General features: G+C 40.1%; 1 long non-coding RNA gene across 1 annotated transcript in view; it reads left to right on the forward strand.

Moving 5' to 3' along the window:
* The window catches only part of LOC123608061, a 32,033-nt gene extending 8,735 nt beyond the window's left edge, over positions 1–23,298 (forward strand). Inside the window, exons 2-3 of the long non-coding RNA XR_006717068.1 lie at positions 16,419–16,528; positions 17,259–23,298. This is a non-coding gene — a long non-coding RNA (uncharacterized LOC123608061). The remainder of the gene's footprint in view (positions 1–16,418; positions 16,529–17,258) is intronic.
* The last annotated feature ends 245 nt before the right edge of the window (positions 23,299–23,543 follow it).

The raw sequence follows: 23,543 nt of genomic DNA on the forward strand, positions 1-23,543 counted from the left end.
ATTTCCTTGTTAATTTTTTGTCTTCTTTTATGCGTTATTTAAAGTGGAGTATCAAAGTCTTCAACTATTATTTGTTGGAATGTCTATTTCATTCTTTAGTTCTATCAGATGTTGCTTCGTGTATTTTGGGTCTCTTTTATTAGGTACATACTTATTTATAATTATTATATATTCTTAATACCTTGACCCTTTTATATTTTTTACATGTCCTTCTTTATCTCTGTCCTTCATGACTATTTTGTGTGATAGTAGGATAGTCAACACGAGTTTTTTTGTGTGTTTACTATTTGTATAGTATATTTTTCTCTACCCTCTTTCAACTGGTTTGTATCCTTGAATCTAAAGGATGCCTCTTTTTTTTTTATTTTTTTTTTAACGTTTATTTATTTTTGAGACAGAGACAGAGCATGAATGGGGGAGGGTCAGAGAGAGAGGGAGACACAGAATCTGAAACAGGCTCCAGGCTCTGAGCTTTCAGCACAGAGCCTGACACGGGGCTTGAGCTCATGGACCGCGAGATCATGACCTGAGTCGAAGTTGGACGCTTAACCGACTGAGCCACCCAGGAGCCCCTAAAGGATGTCTCTTATAGACAGCACATAGTTGAGTCATTAAAAAAATTTTTTTTTAAATGTTTATTAATTTTTGAGGGACAGAGTATGAGCAGGGGAGGGGCAGAGAGAGAAGGAGACACAGAATCCGAAGCAGGCTCCAGGCTCTGAGCTGTCAGGCAGAGCCCAACGTGGGGCTCGAACTCAGGAGCCGTGAGATCATAACCTGAGCCGAAGTCAGACCTTAACTGACTGAACCACCCAGGCGCCCCATAGTTGAGTCATTTTTTAAAAATTTCTTATCCATGGGGCACCTGGGTGGCTCAACTGATTAAGCACTGACTTTGGCTCAGGTCATGATCTGGCAGTTCACAAGTTCCAGCCCCACATCAGGCTCTGTGCTGACAGTTCAGAGCCTGGAGCCTACTTTTTGATTCTGTGTCTCCTTCTCTCTGCCCCTCCCCTGCTCACGCTCTGTCTCTCTCTGTCTCTCAGAAATAAATAAACATTAAAAATTTAAAAAAATTCCTATTAATTCTACCAATCTCTGAATTTTAAGTATTTAATTCATTTAATATAATTACCAGTAAGGTAAAAATTAGCTATGCCACTTTCTATTTTTCTTGTGTCTTTTTTATTCCTCTATTCCTCCATGACTGCCTCCTTTTGTGTTGAATAAATGTTTTCTAGCATACCACTTGTGGTCTTTTTTCTCATGTTTTACTATGTATTTTAGTCATTTTTTAGTGGTTGTTTGGTAGTTACAATTAACATCTTACCATAACAATTTTATTCAAATTAATACCAATTTAATTTTAATAGTATATAAAAACTTTACTTCTCTATAACTCCATTCCTGTCTTCCTATTTTGTGTTATTATTTTCATATAAATTACATCTTTATACATTATATGCCCATCCACACAGATATATGATTATTGCTTTATTCAGTTGTCTTTTAAGTTATATAAGGGGGAAAAAAGAGGTGTAAAAAATACGTTTATACTGTCTTTTATGTTTACCCATGTAGTTACCTTTACAGATACTCTCTATTTCTTCATGCGGATTCAAATTACTGTATAGTCTTCATTTCACCCTGAAAGACTCTCAATTTCTTTTTTCTTTTTCTTTCTTTCTTTCTTTCTTTCTTTCTTTCTTTCTTTCTTTCTTTTGAGAGAGTGCAAGCAGGAGAGAGGAGCAGAGGGAAAGTGAAAAAGAAAGAATCCTAAGCAGACTCCACACTCAGCATGGAGCCTGCCATGGGGCTCAATTCCACAACCGTGGGACCATGGCCTGAGCCAAAATCAAGAGTCAGATGCTCAACCAACTGAGCCACTCAATGCTCAACTGACTGAGCCACCCAGGTGTCCCAAGAGTCTCAATTTTTAATGTATTTCTTAGAGCCATTCTGCTAGTGACAGTTCTCATTTATCGTTTATCTAGGAATGTCTTAACTTTCTCCTTTTGAATGATAGTTTTGCTGGATATAGAATTCTTTGTTGACTATCTTTTTCTTTTAGTGCCTTAAATATAGCATTGGTTTTGATTTCAACAGTTTCATTGTGATGCATGTAGGTGTTCATTTTTCTTAGTTTTGTTGAAACTCTTGAATGTGTGTATTAATGTCTTTCCTCAAATTTGGGAAGTTTGGGGCCATTTTTTCTTCAGTTACTCTTTCTGCACCCACCTTTTCCTTCTGGGATTCCCATTATGCATGTGTTGATATACTTAATGATGTCCTAGGGGGTCTCTGAGGCTCTGGTCATTTTTCTTCTTCTTCTTCTTTTTTTTTTTTTTCTGTTCCTCAGGCTGGATAATCTCAGTTGAACTCAACTGACCTTAGAATTCTCAAATTCATGAATTCTTTCTTATGCCTGCTCAACTCTCCTGTTGAACCATCTAGACATTTAAAATTTTCATTTAATGTACATCTTAGTTTCAGAATTTCTATTTGGTCCTTTTTATAATCTAGATTCCTTTATTGACATTCTCTGTTTGGTGAGACAGTGAGATATCATTCACGTACTTTAGTTTTTCTTCTTTGATATATTCAAAATAGCTGACTTAACGTTCTTGTCTGGTAAGTTCAATATCTAGGCTTCTTCAGAAACAGTTTCTATTGATTACCTTTTTCCCTGTGTGTAGGCCACTTTCTTTTTCCTCTTCATGTTTTATAATTTTTGTTGGATATCAGCATCCTTAAAATGTTCCAAAGCTTCCCTTTCTGGTTCAAATCCCAATCCCTCAGTAGGGCCTGTTAGGTCCTGCATGAGTTTGTCCTCACTGCCCCTCTGATTTCACTGCCTATTACTCTTGTTTCTGTCATTATACAGCCTCTCTGTCCTTCTTTCCATTCTTTAAATATACTGATCACTCATGTCTCAGCTCATTGGTGCCTCCTCATAGAGGTTATGCCTTCCCCAGCCCACCCTCCATCACATATCCCTGGCTTATTTTATTTATAACATTTAGCACTACCTGAAAAGATATTGTTCTTTATTTCTTTATTGTATATGAGCCCGCCCCCTCACAAGACTGTAAACCCCCTAAGAGCAAATGCCTTGTCTTTTCTCTCTGCCATATCTTCATTGCTTAGAATGCTTCTTTGGCATATAGTTAGACATTCGTTGTTAAATGAATTAAAAGCTAAGGTCACAGTTTCACAGGTTCCAAAAAGAGACACACTCTAGTTCTTGAAGAGGATTAGAACTTTGTTTTTCTCCCCTAAAATTTCTCAAATCTGTGTTCTAGCTATGCAGATATAGTTAATAAACTTTTTCTTTAAAGGCAGTTTTTATAATTGTTTCATGAAACTAATTACTATCTATATTAATTATGCCCCATATACAATCTTAGTCTCTTTTCACTCTTGGCCTCATATCTTAAGACCTCTGTTTATTTTAGAATTCAACTTTGTATGTTAAATAACCCTTCCTTCCCTGAACACTAGGAAAAAAATAATCACAGGAAGTTCTGGAGAATTTCAGTCCCTAAAGTGGGAGACCATAAGATCTGAAAGGAAATTGAACAATTATAACCTGTAGGGGACAGGACCTATGGAAGTTTGAGTTGTAAATTAGGCTCTTCAGCATACAAATCTATTCTTCATGCTATTACTTAATATGCTTAGTGCTGCATTATCCCCACAGAGTAAACAAACCAAATCCGTATTTAATCTTAGAAAATTTTCTATCATTCCCTGCCACTCTTATGTTTAAGAACCACTTTTCCTCTTATGGCACTCCTTGCAGAGATGAAATCTGTGAAGTTATTGTGAGTCCTTTATTAGTGTCCTAGTGGTGAGCACACCGAGGTGTGGCATGATGACTCATTCTGTGTAACTAACTCCACTCTATCCAGGAACTGAGCCGTGTCCATAAGTGTAAGAGATCCAACCCCAGATGTCAAAAAGTCAATGTTTATTTAGGAAAGGAAATATGTCATTGCGTGATTAACTCCTAGAAGCAATAGTAAAAACTTTTGAATCATCTGAGTTCATTTTAAAGTGCCACTTTTCTTCTTTACTTTGTAGTTGGGATTATTTACTAAACACTAGGTTTTCAGTAAGAAAACAACCTGAACACTTGTCAATATCAAGAGTTTCCTTTTGATGGTTAGTCCATAAAATTAGCCTGGGAAATTCATAAGTTAATTATTTCCTGCTTTGAGAGGAGCTTTTGAACCTTATCAAGGTTGTACTTGGGTGGATTCCACTGAGGTGTATTCTCCTGGAGGCAGGGAGTAGCCTGTGTGCATGGAAGGATTCTGGAAACCAGAACCAAGTGGCAGTGAATGACCCAGGCACGTTATAAGAAAAGGTTCATTCAAGGACTATGTAATCCCCACAGCCCTTCCATTGTAGATGAGTTGCAGGATGTCTCCTTGACTTGGCACAGATCAGGCCAAGAGTCACTGGCAAGCATGTTCTGATGGTTCAGTCAGTTACAGCATGATACTAACAGGGTCCAAGGACATCCTCTGATTCCTCTCAGGTCAATTTGCTTGGTTCAGAGGAAGAGAGTCTAGCCCAAGGTCATAAACCTTACCCTTGGTTATTCAGCTAAACCCAAGCCATTTAAAATTCTGTTACACAGTTATGATCTTAGTTCTATAGAAGATCATGGTAAACAGCCTGCAGAAGTCACTTTCGAAATGCTATCCTCTTGGTTTGTCCATGCTCCAAGTTTGTTTTTAGAGAGAAATATTTCTTAATGCGAATGAATAGCTACATATGGGAGAATTATACAGATTGTACAAAACATATCTAGACATTTGTTAGCCTATTCATTTAACCATTTATGTTTTAGGACAAGGTCCTAAGAATACAAAGCCAGTAAGAAATAATTCCTGCTGTCAAGAAACTTACAATGTGCAGCACCTGCGTGGCTCAGTTGGTTGAGCATCCAACTCTTGATTTCAGCTCATGTCATGATCCCAGGGTCGTGGGAGCAAGCTCTGCATGACACTCCTCGCTGAGCATGGGACCTGCTTAAGTTCTCTCTCTCTATCCCTCTGCCTCTCTCCCCAGTTCACTTGCTGTCTCTCTAAAATTAAAAAAAAAAAAAAAACACAAAAAACCTTAGAGTATAATTAAATACCCAGTTTTGATTTTTTGGAATATACAAACTTTTGGGGATGAAAACAATAATATGAAGTTACATGAAAGTCAAATATTCTCATGCAGTTCTACAAGTAAGCCTTTATTTTTTCCTTCTAATTAAAATTAAGATAAAAATAGTGGGGGAGGCAAACCATAAGAGAATCTTAAATACAAAGAACAAACTGAGGGTGGCTGGAGGGAAGCGGGGGTAAAATGGGTGATGGGCATTAAGGAGGGTACTTTTGGGGATGAGCACTGGGTGGCATATGTAAGAGATGAATCAGTGAGTTCTACTCCTGAAGCCAAGAATACATTGTATGTTAACTACTTGAATTTAAATTTAAAAAATCTATTTCTCTTGATGTTGTAAAATAAATATTTGTTTAAATAATTAATATTTTAAAAACTATTTCTGATACACATAACATATACACATATTAACACATATAAATTAGTTACAGGTGCTTCAAAAAAGGAATCTAGCTTGAGTATTCTATTTAAGAATATAGTTCTGGAATGACTAAAATCAAAAACACAAGAAACAATAGGTGTTGGCAAGGATGTAGAGAAAGGGGAACCCTCAAGCACTGTTGATGGGAATGCAAACTGGTGCAGCCACTCTGGAAGACAGTATGGAGGTTTTTCAAAAAATTAAAAATAGAACTACCCTACAACCCAGCAATTCCACTACTAGGTATTTATCCAAATGATACAAAAAGGCTGATTCAGAGAGGCACATGCACCCCAATGTTTATAGCAGTGCTATCAATAATAGCCAAATTATGGAAACAGCCCAAATGTCAACGTACTGATGGATGGATACAGAGGATGTGGTATACATATGCAATGGAATACTACTTGGTGATCAAAAAGAATGAAATCTTGCCATTTGCAACAACATGGATGGACCTAGAGTATATTAAGCTAAGTGAAATAAGTCAGAGAAAGACAAACATCATATGATTTCACTCACGTGGAATTTAAGAAACAAAACAAATGAGGGGCACCTGGGTGGCTTAGTTGGTTAAGCGTCCGACTTCAGCTCAGGTCATAACCTCACGGTTTGTGGGTCTGAGCCTTGCATGGGGCTTTGCACTGAGGGTGTTGAGCCTGCTTGGGATTCTCATTCTCACCCTCTCTCTCTCAGGCTTTCACTCCATCTCAAAATAAATAAATAAACTTAAAAAAAAAGAAACAAAACAAATGAGCAAAGGGAAAGAGAGAGAGGGAGAGGCAAACTAAGAAATAGGCTCTTAACTGTAGAGAATAAACTAATGGTTACCAAAGGGGAGGGGGTGGGGGTGAGTGAAATAGGTGATGGGGATTAAGGAGGGTGCTTGTTGTGATGAGTCCTGGATGTTGTATGCAAGTGTTGAATTACTATATTGTACACCTGAAACTGATATTACACTATATGTTAACTAACTGGAATTTAAATAAAAACTTTAAAAAAAGAATATAGTTCTGGAGAGTAGTAATTTTTGTTCATTTTTTTTTCTTACACATTTATTGTGAGAAATTCAGAATGCACCAATCAAAAAGAAGAAAATAAAATTATCCATATTCCTGTCACTCAGATACAACAGATACCACTCAGATACCACTCATATTTCAGAATATGTTTTCTAGTCTTTTGTTATGTATATAATGATAGTTAACATTTATTGTATATTAAAAGTTTTGCATACTGCTAAGCTTATCACATGCAGTAACTCATTTAATAAAGTTCAGGTGCTGCATGTGTTTTTTTTCTTTCGATTAAAAAATTTTTTTTTAATGTTTTTATTTATTTTTGAGACAGAGAGAGACAGAGCATGAGCAGGGGAGAGGCAGAGAGAGACACACACACAAAATCCGAAGCAGGCTCCAGGCTCTGAGCTGTCAGCACAGAGCCCGACATGGGGCTCGAACTCACAGACTGTGAGATCGTGACCTAAACTGAAGTCGGACGCTCAACCGACTGAGCCACCCAGGCACCCCTTTTTTGGTTTTTAAAAATTGAAGTATAATTAACATACAGTATTCTATTAGTTTCATGTGTACAACATACTGATTCAACAATTCTATGCATTACTCCGTGCTCACCATGGTAAGTGTAGTCACCATACAACGTTATTACAATATTATCGACTCCATTCCTTAGGCTGTACTTTTAATCTCTGTGACTTATTTATTTTATACTGGAAGTTTGTACCTCTTAATCCCTGTTATCTATTTTGCCCACCCCCCACCCCACCTCTCATCTGGAACCACCAGTTTTTCTCTGTATTTAGGAGTGTGTTGGTTTTGTTTGTTGGATTCCACATATAAGTGAAATCATATGCTATTTGTCTTTCCCTGACTGATATTTTACTTAGCATAATACTCTCTAGCTTTATCCATGTTGTCACAAATGGCAAGATATCATTTTGTTTTGTGGCTGAGTACTATTCCAATGTGTTGTGTGTATGTTTGTGTGTGTGTGTATCATATCTTCTTTATTCATCTATTGATGGACACTAGGATTGTTTCCATATCCTGGCTATTGCTTCCATATCCTGGCTGCAGTAAACATAGGGGTTCATGTATCTTTTCAAATTAATGCTTTTGTATTCTTTGGGTAAATATCCAGTAGTGGAGTTGCTGGATCATATGGTATTTCTATTTTTAATTTTTTGAGGAACCTCCATACTGTTTCCACGGTGGCTGCACCAATTTACATTCCCTCCAATAGTACACAAGGGTTTCCTTTTCTCCACATCCTCCCCAACACTTGATATATTTGGCTTTTTTGATAGTAGCCATTTTGACTTGTGTAAGGTATATTTGATTGTGGTTTTGATTTGCATTTCCCTGATGATGAGTGATGTTGAGTATCTTTTCATGTGTCTGTTGGCCATCTGGATGTCTGTTTTAGAAAAATATCTATTCAGGTCCTGTGCCCATTTTTTAATTGTATTGTTTGTTTGCTTAATGTTGAGTTGTATAATTTCTTTTTTTTTTAACATTTATTTATTATTGAGAGACAGAGAGAGACAGAGCATGAGCAGGGGAGGGGCCGAGAGATGGGGAGACACAGAATCTGAAGCAGGCTCCAGGCTCTGAGCGGGCAGCACTGAGCCCTACATGGGGCTCAAACTCACAAGCCGATAGATCATGACCTGAGCTGAAGTCAGACGCTTAACCAACTGAGCCACCCAGGTGCCCCTGCATAATTTCTTTATATATTTTAGATATTAACCCCTTATCAGATATATCATTGGCAGATATATTCTCCCATTCATTAGGTTACCTTTTTGTTTTGGTGATGATTTCCTTCACTGTATAGTTCTAATAGTTTATTTTGGTATAGTTTACTTTGGTATAGTTCCAATAGTTTATTTTTGCTTTTGTATAGTATGGTTTGGTATAGTTCCAATAGCTTATTTTTGCTTTTGTTTTCCTTGCCTGAGGAGATATAACTTTTTTTAATGTTTATTTATTTTTGACAGGAGAGAGAGAGAGAGCAAGAGCAGGGGAGGGACAGAGAAAAAGAGGGAGACACAGAATCCGAAGCAAGTTCCAGGTTCCAAGCTGTCAGCACAGAGCTCAAACTCACAAACCCTGAAATCATGACCTGAGCCAAAGTCGGATGTTTAACTGACTGAGCCACCCAGGTGCCCCAAGGAGCTACGAATATGTTGCTAAGGGCAATGTCCAAGAGATTACTGTCTATGTTTTATTTAAGGAGTTTTATGGATGCAGATCTCACATTTAGGTCTTTAATCCATTTTGAATTTATTTTTGTGTATGATGTATTAAAATGGTCTGGTTTCATTCTTTTGCGTGTAGCTGCCCAATTTTCCAAACATCATTTATTGAAAAGACTGTCTTTTCCCCATTGTATAATTCAGGCCTCCTTTGTCATAGATTAATTGATATAGATGTGGGTTTATTTCTGGGGTCTCTACTCAATTCCATTGATCTGTGTGTCTGCTTTTGTGCCAGTACCATATTGTTTTCATTAATACAGGTTAGTAGGATATCATACAATCTAGAATTGTGATACCTCCAGCTTTGTTCTTTTTTTCTCAAGATTGCTTTGGTTGTTTTGTGGTTCCACACAAATTTTAGGATTATTTGTTCTAGTTATGTGAAAAAATACTACTGGTATTTTGATAGGGATTGCAATGAACTTATAGGTTGCTTTGGGTAGTATGGATATTTGAACATTATTAATTCTTCCAGTCTATGAGCATGGTATACCTTTCCATTTGTTTGCGTCATCTTCCTCAGCATGTGTTTTGTGGCAGTTTTTAATTTAATATATTGTGTGTGACTTTCCATTTAATTAAATATTCTACTGAGGCATCATTTTAAGTGGCTGCGTGGTGTTTTTGTTTTTATTTTTTTTTAACGTTTTATTTATTTTTGAGACAGAGAGAGACAAAGCATGAATGGGGGAGGGTCAGAGAGAGGGAGACACAGAGTCTGAAACAGGCTCCAGGCTCTGAGCTGTCAGCACAGAGCCCGACGCGGGGCTTGAACTCACGGACCGCAAGTTCATGACCTGAGCTGAAGTCAGCCGCTTAACCGACTGAGCCACCCAGGCACCCCGGCTGCATGGTGTTTTAACCATAGATGTATTTAATCAAATTTTAAATTTTTTTGAACTTTTTTTTTGTTATTATAATAAGAGCTCATGAAACAAAACCCAACAAGCAAGAAAATATTTTGTAACCTCCAAGTTTATTTCCTTAGGATCCTTCAGAATATTTTCTTAATTCTTAGGAATAACTCTGAAAACAAGTGCTTGAACAATTTTAAGACTTTTAATGGAAATGCCGAGAGAATATTCTTTTTGCATTCAGGGTCTATATTTCCAGAACATAATGGACTTAATGATGATGTGATATTTTTCCATTATGTAAACAATCCATTAATTTAGTACACAGAGTGAACTATGTTACTCTTCTTGAGTTGTCCATTAAGCAGCTGCAGCTTTGGAGTTGCCAGGAATTCACCCAACCGGCAAAACCTTGGGACACTTTATTGGGCTCATGGTACCTACTTATAGCACTGGGGGAGGTGATGCATGTCCTTCAGCTCAAAGAAATGAACTCAAATAAATTTGTATAAGTTTAAATGCCAAATGAAGGCTTTTATAGGTTAAAACATACCCTGCAACTTCTTTACCCTGTAGCCCACTTTTATCTCTGTAACATTCAGGTTCTAAGACATATGATTGAGGAATTACCAAGAAAGATTAGAAGCAGGAATAATTCTAGTCCAGCAATGTGGGGATACTTGAACTTGGAGGTCACATCTGAAGATCTTACACCCTTCTGGGCTTGGACATCTTGAGATATACAGCATTCACCATCAGCCCTGGAAAAGTTTCTAGAAAGTTCTGGATGCTTTCAATATTGGCACCAAGGAGATTGCTTAAATCTTCTATATGTCCTTGCAAGGGTCCTGCAACTATTGATAAAATGAATACAAAGATCATATGTAATGTGCATGTCAAATAGTGAGGATATTCAGGAGTCAACTCTTAATATACCACTAACACAAAAGGAGATTCTGTTTATTTAAGACCAATGAAAATGCCAGTTTTAGCTAAATATTGGAGAACTGTAAAGATTCCTCTAGGGGGACAAAATAATAACAACAACAACAACAACAACAACAATTGTGGTCAAGGCAAATTTGACCTCAAACCTCTCCTTGACTAATAATATTTCCTGTTCCCTCATTGGTTTGGATTTTATTCTAAGACTTTCTTTCTGGAGTCATTTGGTACTATATCTGTGACTTTGTTTTTTCCCTTAGAGAAAATGGTGTAATGTAATTGGAGACTTAAAAAATATTTTCTCACAAAAATACTAAGTGCATAAATTAAAAACAAAACCCTAACTCATTGTTTGAGTCTCCTCAACTCCAGCCATACCTGAGTAAGACCTATATATGGATTCTACAGAAAAGGAATTAACTGGTAATTAGCTGGTAATAGTTCTTTCTTCTGTGCAGAATCCAACTGTAAAAGGTAGTTAAATATCACCTGCACACTGGGGGCCTTATCAGTACTTTGAAATTAATCATACTTCCTATGTTAGCTTAGAAGGTGGGGAAGCAGTCGCATATTTACTTTGGTCTGCTGTGGGCGCTAGTTGTGAGTTCTATTGTATCCCTCATTATATTACTTACAAGTCATTTATAATGGGCTGAGTTCATACTCTAGCTACAAATTACAGAGAAGCACTTAAAGTCACTCTGGAATAGCTTTTAAGGTAATAGCATTTTTTAAGGCTAAAAAAAGCTTCTTGTACCATCCATGGTACCTTCTATAAATGCCCTTTGATAAGTTTGTGGTTTTAAGAAATGAACTTTTTGCCTTGAGGTGGAAATAAAATCATGGATTTAGTTTAAAGTAGGACACTTTCCTGGTTTCTGTAGATTTAGCTAGGCCCAAGGGAATATAATTCCTGGAATCATATTTTAAGTCTCAATATTATACATCGAATTATAAATATTGATGTTGCTTTTTAAACAGGTTTTTCCATCAACAGCATGACTCTTAAAAAAGTGCCTACTCCCCCACTATGATTTTTATTGCTCAAATGTATCACGTGTTGGAATACACCTTTAAATCTATAAGGAAAGCTAATGATGATAAAACAGACATAAATTTACTTTCACAAAAGAGCTCTATTCCATAAAGTGAGGTATGACTCAGCTGCTGTGAAACCTATCAACTTATAATGTAGATTAAGTGATTACATTTAGTATTTAGCAATATCTTTGACTGTAATCAGTACTTTTAAATTTATTACTGCTGTTGTTTATGGCATATGTGTGTGTGTGTGTGTATGTATAATTCTTCTTAACATTGGAAATAATACTTTTTAAAGAAAACATGATTCTTCTATATTCCACAAGAGTGTTTGTAAGTCATGCATCCAACACAATATATGCCAAGTCCTTACAAAGAATTTTTGGTTAGAGATGATAGTAACTGTGAAAAGTCTTCTCTGTGCCCTTTTCAAGGGCAATTAAGCATCCAACTTTCAAATGGCACTGAGAGCCACTTGAGTTATTTAAGGATGCTTCTATTTTTAAAGTCATCTTTACTAACAGTCTTCGAGATACATGGAAATGCTTAATATAGGCTTCCCAAATTGTTGACGACGCCCTCTTATTAGTTTGGCTGCCGGTGCATGCACGCCTGTGTGCCCATGCACGTGTTGTCTGTCTTTCCTTCAGCGCCTTCATTTTCCTGCAAATTCCCACTGAGTGGCTGGACTCTGAGAAATTCCATGCCTTTGATATACCCAGTGGTGTCAGAAACTACCTCTTTGTGACAGTTGTGCCTTACGTAAGGATTTTCCTTATAGGTTCTCTCCTTAAGAGATGCTGGTGTTTGACTCTGTTAAACTAGGACTTCCAGGAAATGTTTGGGTAATTGAAGGAAGATGGAACTTATAATGGAGTCAGGGTAACTGGCTTCCTGGAATACACGTCTTGTACACACACATCTCTCCCCTGAGTACACACATGTCTTGCTTGCAGCACATTCACATAGAAGCTGCTCGTCTTCCCATGCGATACCGCACAGGCATGAGAGATGGGTGGACATCCTGCCTACTGTTCTTCGCAAGGAAAAGGAAAAGCAGTAAACTAGAGGCAGTTTTTCCACCCTCAAGCAAAAGCCCTTTTCTCCTTTCAAATGGAAGAAATGCCATCTTTGTCATTAATTCACAGATCTTTATTGAGGGAGGGTGCCAGAATGGGGTTAGGCCTTGGGGGAAACAAAATGGAAGAAAAACAACCTCTGACATCACTTGAGTTTCTAGTTTAGGGAAGGAGATAGACAATCCACAGATAACCCTGGGGAACACTCCCCAAAAGGGGTGAAGAGGTGGAATTAGAGAACAGAGATGTGTCTGCTTGACTAGGGGGTCAGAGAATCAGGGAGTGTTTCTGGAGGGAGTCAACAACACCTGAGTCTTACCCAACGAGCTGGCCTTACAGAAAGGGAACTTGTAGACCCGGCATGCAGCCTGGGCAAAGAAATGGACAGGAAACTGAGAGCATGTCCACTCTCAGGGGATGAGAGCCTTCAGGGTCTTGGAGGGTGGGAGGCTAGGAATGGTAAGAAATGAACGAGGCAGAGCCTAGAGATCAGGGATTTGGAATTGATCCTGGTGTAGTGGGAAGCCTTCATCAGTTTTCACCAAGGCTGTGATGCAATACAGTTTGCACTGGAATTTAAAGGATTGGCACTGGGCAAGACTAAATGGTAGGACATTGGTTAGGGGAGGCATGCGACCAGCAATAGAAGGCCACAGAGGTGGAAAGGCCCAGCTGAGGTCGTGGGCCAGAGGGATCAATGGAAGAGCAAGCACACTGAGAGCTAGTGAGGAGGTTGGATGGGTGAACTCAGAGCTGACTGGGCAAGACTGGTTCACTGTGCTCTCTGCTTGTGCAGAACAGTGGTCCCCTCCGACCCTCAGGGGGTCTGTTCTAAGACCCCAGCTAGTGCCTGAAACTGCAGATATTATCGAACCCTATACGTACTATGTTTTTTTTCTTGTACATACATACCTATGATCGAGTTTAATGTATCAATTAGGTAAGAGATTAACAGTGATAGTAATAGAATAGAACAATTACAACAATATAGCGTAATGAACGTTATGTGAATGTGGTCTCTCTCTCTCCCTCAAAATATCTTACTGTGCCATACTCACCCTTCTTGTGATGATATGAGGTGATAAAATGCCTACATGAGGAGGGGAAGTGAGGAAATTAATGTCGACTTTGTGACGTGTGTCAGGCTACTACTGACCGCCGACATATTGGAATGATCTGAGGATCATCTGCTTCAGGATAGAAAAAGAAAATATGGATGAAGGGGCACTGCTCTACTGGTGGCTCCCCCAAGTCAGCGAGCCCTCTCTCCCTCTCTCAGCACCACAGCTCAGGCCTCACCACTTTCCTTCTCTCTTGTCCCTTCTTTTTCTTCTCTTTCTCATCTCCCGGAGTACAGCCAAGTTATTCTCTCAGAGTGGCTTCCAATCTAGAAACTTCAGATTCTGCTTACCTTCTCCCCCTTGCTCAACCCCCTCCCTCCCAGTCACCAAACTGTATTGATGCTACTGAGAATTTCCCAATCTGGTTCCGTTCAAGCCACCACTGCTGCTACTGAGTCAGGCTTTTCTTTACTTCTTCATTCCTCCTTCTTCCTACCATCTGCCATTGAAATCCTTGTCAGCACTGATTAGCATGAAGAACAATTAGAGGTGGGAGAAAATAAAACTCATCCCACCTAGCCAATTTTCAATTTTGCAGACATTTAAGCAAAGAATTAATGACATTTGGGGAGGTTTTTGTTTGGTTTTGGTTTTTTTGTAACAATTTTTTTAATGTTTATATTTGAGAGAGAGAGTGTGAGCAGGGGGGAGGGGTGGAAGGAAGGGGGACAGAGGATCTGAAGTGGGCTCTGCGCTGACAGCAAAGAGACTGACTCGGGGCTCAAACTCACCAACCATGAGATCATGACCTGAACCCAAGTCGGACACGCAACCGACTGAGCAACCCAGGTGCCCCTTTTTTAAATAACAATTTAATCTGCCTTTTCAGTTCTACAAAAGTTTGATTGAATAAAGGAATTAGGACAATTTTTTTCTAAAACACAATGAATTATATAAATATAGGCCTTATTCTAAAATTACTAACGAAGAAACTACTGTCCCTTCCTGTCTCCTTTTCACCAAGAAAAGCTAACCTATTTCAATGAGGAACAAAACATTTTTTAAAAATGCACCCCTCTTGTATAGGAAAGTGATGAAACATTCTGGAAACAAAAAAAAAGGGGGGAGTTGCAAGGGATTACTCTTGATTATGACAAATAGCTAATTCAAATATTCTACATCATTTTATTTATTCTAAAATATAATGATTAAAGTGAGAAACAATCCCCTAAGCACAATGTGGCTGACAGTGCTCTTCCATTGTTTTTGTGTAGATAGGACAAGGTCCTTCGGCATTCTTGCCAAATAGTGTCCTGTTCAGAGCAGTCACTAATACCAGATCTTGTTAATAAGCACTAATCTCTTTTTAATAGACTGCGTTTGATGCCAGATTAGTAAAATAAACCCTCATCTCTCATGATGACGCTTTGTTCCTGAGAACTTTCTCTACTTACCTTGAGGACATTATGTTTGGAGATTTTTATGCTTCAGAATACATCTAGAAGACTTCTGCCTTGAATGGAAAAGGCTTTCTATATTGCTGAGACAGATGTGTTTCTGGGATGGGAAGGCACCAACTAAGCTATAGAAGCCATTCATAGGTGAAGAATAAGAATGCCTATTCCTTCTTCTTAGAGTTCAGCTTAAAGACAAACAGAAAAAAAAGGAAGTCCTGACACAAATATGATTATGAAAATGGTGATTTTAGAAGACCAAAACTGGTGAATTGCCCACATTTGTAAGAATATAGCAGTGATTTTAAAAACAAATGAAGGAGCTGCTATAGGTATAGGATACAATATTATTGAAATCTGGCAAATTTCCATCAGTGAAGTGCTTGAGAACTTCCATGACTATGTGAAGCTCCCAGGGTAACCTGGTCCAGAATTTGGGGGAATGGGAATGGGGTTCTTAGCAACCTGGGAGACGGCCTACCTTGATCCAAGGAGACCCCTCTTTTAGATGAAAGCATGTCTCTGCACAATGACCCCTGGCCCTAGACATGGTATAAGGAATCCACAGGAGAGTGGAATCTGTGCTGTGATGGCAGGAGACACAAAGCACCTGACAAGTGAGAAGTTTGGGTTCTAGCACCATCGCTTCCACTTGTTGGCTCTCTATCACATACAGCAAATATCTGAATGTCTTTCACTCTGACTTTTCTCATCTCTCCACATGGGGACAATAAGTGTTCTTATGTACAACTGAAGATTTGACAAGAAGAGTCAAGGGAAAAGATGGAAATGAGGGCACCTTGCAACGGGACTCTATAAAGATGAGGTCTTGTAGTATGCTTTGGTGTGTGCCTGAGGAGCTCCCCGAAGGCCAGGGAGTCTGTGAAAGGAAAACCAGATGGGAAGGTGAGTCACTTCCGGCTTTAGCTTTATCTCTATTATTGGCATTTTACGTAGTGAACATGTATTAGTAGATTACTTGTAAAATTTTAAAATCTGAGAGAGTACAGAAATAGGACTATGGCATTTTATAAAAGAAATATATTATCTGCTTTAGAAATTTAATGTAAAAGAAGTAATTCATTTGTTTTTCTCTTTGAAGATAGGTCCATGGTCCTCCATCATTCTGAAATCCCAAAACCTTTAAAAACAGAGTTTTAACAGAAGTTTTCAGCAAACTTATTAGATGATAAAAACATAACCTTAACTAAGGTTAGTCCTTATTCATTTTCTTTTTTTACGTTTATTTATTGGGGGGGGGGGGCATGTGCACGTTCATGGGGGAGGAGCAAGAAGAGAGGGAGAGAGAATCCCAAGCAGACTTCATGCTGGCAGTACAGAGCCTTGATGTGAGGCTCGATCTCACAAACCATGGGATTATGACCTGAGCCAAAATAAAAAGTCAGACACTTATCTGACTGAGCCACCCAGGCATCCCTTTTTCTTACATTTTTGGTAAATATGCATACTGAGAACATGCTACATCACACATAATACATCTGGTATATTCTGACCCTGAAATTTTCATATAAGGAACGGTGTACCTGAATATGTGTATTAAATTCATGAATAAAGCAAATACTCTAGTAGCTCTCTTTCTGGAGATTTAGTCAGGATAAATCCAGGAGCTTCAGGTCTGGTAACTTTCCTGAGAGCATAATTCAGTACAACAAACATTTACTGAGTTGGTACTTTGAGGGGAAAATCAAGATTAACAGGTGATTGTCATATAATGCAAGGAATTTGCATTATAGTGGGGAATGCACTTCCACTTAAATTTAATATAAATTGCATTGGAATCAATGTTGTAAGAGGACTATAATCAGAAGGGAAAGATGGGTGAGAGCCCAGAACTCCTGGGGTGGTGGAAGGGTCTAGACTGGGGGACAGTGAGAGAGAAGACCGGTTAACACTTTGATAACTTAATTCCTTTTTTCTTTAGGAGTAACTATTTGTGTTGTTGGCTTTCTTTCCGCAAGATCTAAGAGGCCCGGTGGAATCAATATTCCCAAAACGCTTCCCAGGGTTATGAGACCCGCTGAAAGTGTAAGCACTGGGAAATGCTGACCCAGTCATTCAAAATTATGGTGAGCAAGAGTCAAGAGTCTTCCCAACCAGAGTGGTCGCTGTTGCAAAGGGGCTCTCTCACCCAGGTTTCAGGAATTATAGTTGTCCCTGAAAAGGTAACTGCTAAAGCATTACGTTGATATCAAAACACATGGGTTGTAAAGCCACCGAAATGATAGTAGATGGTGAAGAAAGAAACGGACGATTAAAACATGATGAAAACCAGTTTTTCCACTAAATCTTAAACATGGCAGACTAAGCTCTGAGAGTGAGCAAATGGGAGACTTAGGGATTTTTTCCCCTGAAGCCTCATTTGTGGCAAGGGTGTCTTATGACTTTGGTGCCATTTGTTCCTTTGAAATTGCTTCCTTTTCTTTGTTTCCATTTTTTTTTAAGTTTATTTATTTATTTGGAGAGAGAGAAAGCACGAGCTGGGGGGCAGGGAGGAGCAGAGGGAGGGAGAATCCCAAGCAGGCTCCTCAGGGTCAGCGCAGATCCCGATGTGGGGGCCTGAACTCACGAAACATCATGGCCTGAGCTGAAATCAAGAGTCGGCCACTCAACCGGCCGAGCCACCCAGCTGCCCCTCTTGATTTCCATTTTTATGATTAGCAGCCTACATAGTTCCATAATGTGGATATACCATATCCAGAAGGACGGTGCCAGGAATTCTGCAGGTGGAAGCAATCCCAGGTGATGTAAAGAAGGCGTGATGTCCTTTAATGGAAGAGAATGTGAGCGTAGGTACCTACATGTCCAGCATTCCACCCAACACAGGAGAGCAGCTGCAGAATCAGCAAGTGGGAAGCACCGTCTTCGGGACCTGTGACAACTTCTGTGTACACGTGGCAGATACCGGCTCTGGCAGCCTAACTGGAAAGCCCAGACTAGCGTTACAGCCGAGAAAACTGCCCCAGGACTAACAGCAGGACAGAACCTACACCCGCCAAAACCTCAGCGTCTCGGAGCCCCATGTTGTGAGAGTTCTATGGAAAAGGACTCGACACTCTCATAATTCCACTCAGAGGGAGCTGTTGGTCGTGGCTCTGGGGACGCTAATGGCTGTTGTCATGGTCATCATTTTACTGTCGTGGCGGGTGCCAAACCAAAACAGAAAATGGAGAAGAGAACGTCTATGAAAACCTTTGAAACACACAAAACTTGTTGACTTAGTTGGAGTTGTATTCCTTCTAGCCGTATGCCTTCTTCTGGGCTGTCAAACTCGTAAGATTTGTGGGTGGCAGGATGATGTCATCTGTATTCAACAGCTTGTAGTAATTTCCACTCCCAGCCCCGCTCAAAGGTTGAGATTATTGCGGTAAATGGGATCTGAGCTTACGGATGAAAGCCTCACTTTTCTTTTCCATTGAGATCACAATACTGTCCCCTCTAGCAGGATGACAATTGTGCTGTCACCCACATTACATCATACTATCTCCCTCAAAATGGCCTCATCTAAGTGTGTGAGTGCAGCTGTGAAAACAAAACATATTTTACCGTGAGCTTTGTAAATCCTCAAGGCACATATTAATGAGTTTGCCTTTTAAAAGTAATATGAAAAAATGTAATGTAAGAGGTGTGGCCACTGTGAGTGAGTCAGGAGCAGGATTCAGGAGGTCAGAAGGCTGTGAGAGATCAGGGCTGGGTACGGTGGCTAGGCCTGGCTGCTGGGCTCGTCTCGTGGTCCTACCTGGCGCATGGAGGTGGCATTCCACTGCTCCTGGGTAGCCCAGGGAGAAAACTCCTTCCTGCCATGCCAAGTCGTGCGTAGACCACAGGATGGGGGGCTGCTTATATAACCAAGTTATCACCAGGTGATGATATCAAAGGGTGATCAAGTGATTGTATCATCTTCTGAACACAACACTGACCATACTGCTCTTGAGATCGGAAAGGCTGAGGACCTGCTCCAACTTCGGGTCCCAAATCTGGAGAAGCATCGACAAACAAATAGAACAAATGTACCAGAATCAGATATCGTCACCTGGCAGGGCAAAGCAAAAGAAGGTTCCTGATGTTGGGAATTAGCTTCAGCTGACAAGATGTGATGTTGATAGACAAAACTAAACGTGGATCAAAATCAACCAAAGGAAGGCTTGCCTCCTTGATTCCACAACTGGCAAAAGCCATCAAACTCACAGAAATGCGTACTTCGTGGTTACCCCAATGATGTCACCCATGCTTTCTGTGCAAAGCGTCCCTTCCAAGAAGCTGGGGACATACCTGCCCAGTCACAAATGGGGTGGGGTGTGAGGTGTGCGAGGCTGCATGGTGTCATGCTTCCCAGAGGGCTAGCTCTGTGGCTGGAGCTCTCTCTCCTAGAAACTTTGCTCGGTCTCTTGCTCTTTGGTCTAGTCTTTTGCTGTGTTAAGATGTGCAGAGAGAAAAATAAGAAAAGGAAGGCCACCATAATGTCAGACAAGGGGCGCCTCCTTCAAAGAGCTGTGCATGGAAAATCAGAATCTGTCTGGTCAGCTGTCACCTGTTCCCAGGATGCAGCTCTACCCAAAATGGAAGGATATGCTGAGGCTCATTCTCATCAAGGGAAGGGAAGACTTGCATGGTGTTTCACTTTGCTGGGGCTGTGTAACAAAACGCAACAGACTGTGTGGCTTAAACAACAGAAATTTATCTTCTGACTGTTCTGGAATCTAGAAATCCAAGATCAAGGTGTCAGCAGGATTAGTTTCTTCTGAGGCTTTCCCCCCCGCCCCCCCGCCTTGGCTTGTAGATGGCTGGGTCCTCACGTGGTCTTTCCTCTGTGCGTGTCTAGGTCTTAATCGCCTCTTCTTTTAAGGACACCCATCCTATTAGATTAGGGTCCACCCCATATGACCTCATTTAACTAATTGCCTCAGTAAAGTTCTCATTAACTTAAATACAGTCACATTTTGAGGTCCTGGGGGTTAGGACTTGAACATAGGAATTTGGGGAACACACAATTCAGCCCATACACAACAGAGACCTCGCACCTCGGAGTCTCTGTCTTCCACCAGCTAAACTCAGGCACGTTTACCAGCCTGACTAGACAGGATCGCAGTGGTAAAACTAGGGAGGACCACTCAAGAACCTCGGAGACCAGACCGTTTGGATTTGGCTCTGTCACTAGTCCCTTTTCGCATTTAAAAACAGCTCTTAATGTGTTCTACGAGGGACAAAGTTTAAAGCCACTGTGGAATTTTTTTTTTTTCCTAGGGAAAGAGTGGATTTCTTCCTTCACTGCTTCCAAAAGAAGTTTCCAGGGTGTAGGGCATTTCTTAAAATCCATATGAGGTCCTCAGTATTGTGTCTGTTTTGCAGACAAAACACTTTGCCAGGAAGTCTTTGGCAGAGGCAGCCCTGTAACTCAGAAATTCCAGACTCCTCAAGCCTCAGTGACACAGATGTAAGCGGTTACCAGTGCGGACCCGCGCTGCCTGACTGCACGTAGCAACACGATGCACCTAAGGGCCTGGGCTTCTTCCTGTGATAGAAAAGGGAGGCCACCTCCACGTGTGTAAGGACTTGGCTGGAACAACAGGAGTAGGACCACTATGTTTTGAAAAATGCAAAGAGATTTTTTTTAATGGAGCAGAAAAGCTAGTTACATCACTGGGGTTTGCCCATCATTAAATTCATTTGGTTTATTTTATATTATGTCTGACCTGCATGTGCGAGGCTGTAAATTCTTCTATGTTTGGTAAAACACTGAGCAAGAAGGCACAACTGACTAAATACTAGATATTCAAGACCTATCTTTTCTTTTCTTTTTTTTTAGAGAGAGAGAGAATGTTTGGGGGGGACAGGCAGAGGGAGAAAGTCTGGTTTTTTTTTAATGTTTATTTATTTTTGAGACAGAGAGTGGCAGAGAGAAGGGGCAGAGAGAGAGAGAGAGAGAGTGACAGAGAAACCAAAGTGGGCTCAGCACTGACAGCAGAGAGCCCAATGTGGGTCTTGAACTCATGAACCATGAGATCACACGACATGAGCCAAAGTCAGACACTTAACTGGGTGAGCCACCCGCCCTGAAAGAGAGAGAGAGAGAGAGAGAGAGTCTTAAGCAGACTCCACACTCAGCATGGAGCCCAATGCGGGGCTTGACCCCATGACCCTGAGATCATGACCTGAGCTGAAATCAAGAGCCAGACGCTCAACTGACTGAACCATCCAGACACCCCTCAAGACCTCATTTTCAATGTTGATCAAAAGGTACACACGTTCACAATTCTCCCATTACTTCTAAGTATGATGACTGAAGACCTGATTTTGTTGCTTTAATGCAATCAATTGTTAAAGTGTTTTAAACTATTGTTTTCTTTACATGGGTTTTTGGTTTTGTTTTGTTTTGTTTTTAAAGAGGGAAAATAGAAGGTAATGACATATACAGAAAAAAACGGATTTGGATCAAAACTCCTTTAAAAAAATTTTTTTTTAAACATTTATTCATTTTTGAGAGTGAGAGAGACAGAGCATGAGTTGGGGAGGGGCAGAGAGAGAGGGAGACACAGAATCCAAAGCAGGCTCCAGGCTCTGAGCTGTCAGCACAGAGCCTGACTCGGGGCTGGAACTCACAAATTGCGAGTTCATGACCTGAGCCGAAGTCGGACGCTTAACTGACTGAGCCACCCAGGCGCCTTTGGACCAAAACTCCATAAAGAGAAATTTTTATTTCTATGGAAACACAATTTTAAACACAATTTAAAAAGACAAGTAGTGAAAATATATAGTGTAAGTTTTTGGAAAACATTTCTCAAAGTTTCCATAAGGGTCTCTGTTTATAAACAACTTTAAAATTAATTTTGTTGCCTTAGGGGCCAGAAATTTAGATTCAAACAAGGGACATCTGGAGATGCTTAGTAAGTGAAATAGATATTCTGAATGAGGCATCGTTCTGTGAAAGTTAAGAGGAATACACTGATGCTTTAAAAAAAAATTTTATGTTTATTTATTTTTGAAGGAGAGAGAGAGTGTGAGTGGAGGAGGGGCAGAGAGAGAGGGAGACACAGAATGTGAAGCAGGCTCCAGGCTTCGAGTGGTCAGCACAGAGCCCAATGTGGGGCTGGAACTCACAAACCACGAGATCATGACCTGAGCCAAAGTTGGACGCTTAACCGGCTGAGCCACCCAGGTGCCCCAATACACCGATGCTTTTTTAGATGCTTAAATATACCAGCACTAAGTTTTGGGTGTTTTTTTTTTTTTTTAGAGATGAATGCTAATTCACCCTGAGTTGATGTACATAAAGTTAGTGTTACATTTCTATATTAGCTGTTTATAAAATAAAATATGTTAGGGGCTGAGGAGTCTTCCATTGGAAAGTGAAGGCAGTAGCTTTCACTAGAACTTCTCAACTCAAAGCAAACAAACTCATGAATAGGCTCCCTTTAATCATGAAGGCAGTGTCTAACTTACAGTCTATTTAATCTACAATGCAAAAAGGGAATGCAAGTTCTAATTTTTCAAGTTTAGAATGTGCAATTTTGGAAAGGCCGTGTTGTTTAAAAGTAAAGGAAGAGGAAGAAAATCCTGCTGTAATCACTGTGCCTAAGATAATTATGCTCTCATTAAAAAAAAAAAAAAAAATGTTCTGAGACTGCTATAGACCGAATGAATATTCATATCCAACTCCCCCCACCCCCACCCCAGGTTTCATTTGTTGAAATCCTAACCCCACAATGTGACGGTGTTGGGAGGTGGGGACCTTTGGGAGGTGATGAGGTCATGGTGGAGCCCTTGTGAATCGCACCAGTGCCCTCATAAAAGAGACCCCAGAGAGCACCCTTGTCCATTCTGCCACGTGAGGACACAGCAGGAGGATGGCCGCCTCCCAACCCGGAAGTGGGGCCTCCTCACCAGCCACTGAATATGCCTCCCCTTGACCTTGGACTTCCCAGCCTCCAGAACTGTGAGAAATAAACATCTGTTGGTTATAAGCCTCCCAGTGTGTGGTTTTCTGTCAGAGCAGCAGACTAAGATGGGCACTTTTGGGTAAGGAGGCTTGGCTTTTGGACACATTTTATTTCTGAACACTCCTCACCCACCAATTCCTAAATAAATAGCCGAAGAAATATAGAACTGGGAAAAGCATCCGTTTACACAGAGAGCTAAGGAAACAAATCATCAAAATGGCAGAAGTAAACTTGTCTCCAAATGCCTGGCATAGCTCCTGGGAAGTAAGAGG

This window comes from Leopardus geoffroyi, chromosome B2, assembly GCF_018350155.1.
Source record: "Leopardus geoffroyi isolate Oge1 chromosome B2, O.geoffroyi_Oge1_pat1.0, whole genome shotgun sequence".
Lineage (NCBI taxonomy): Eukaryota > Metazoa > Chordata > Mammalia > Carnivora > Felidae > Leopardus > Leopardus geoffroyi.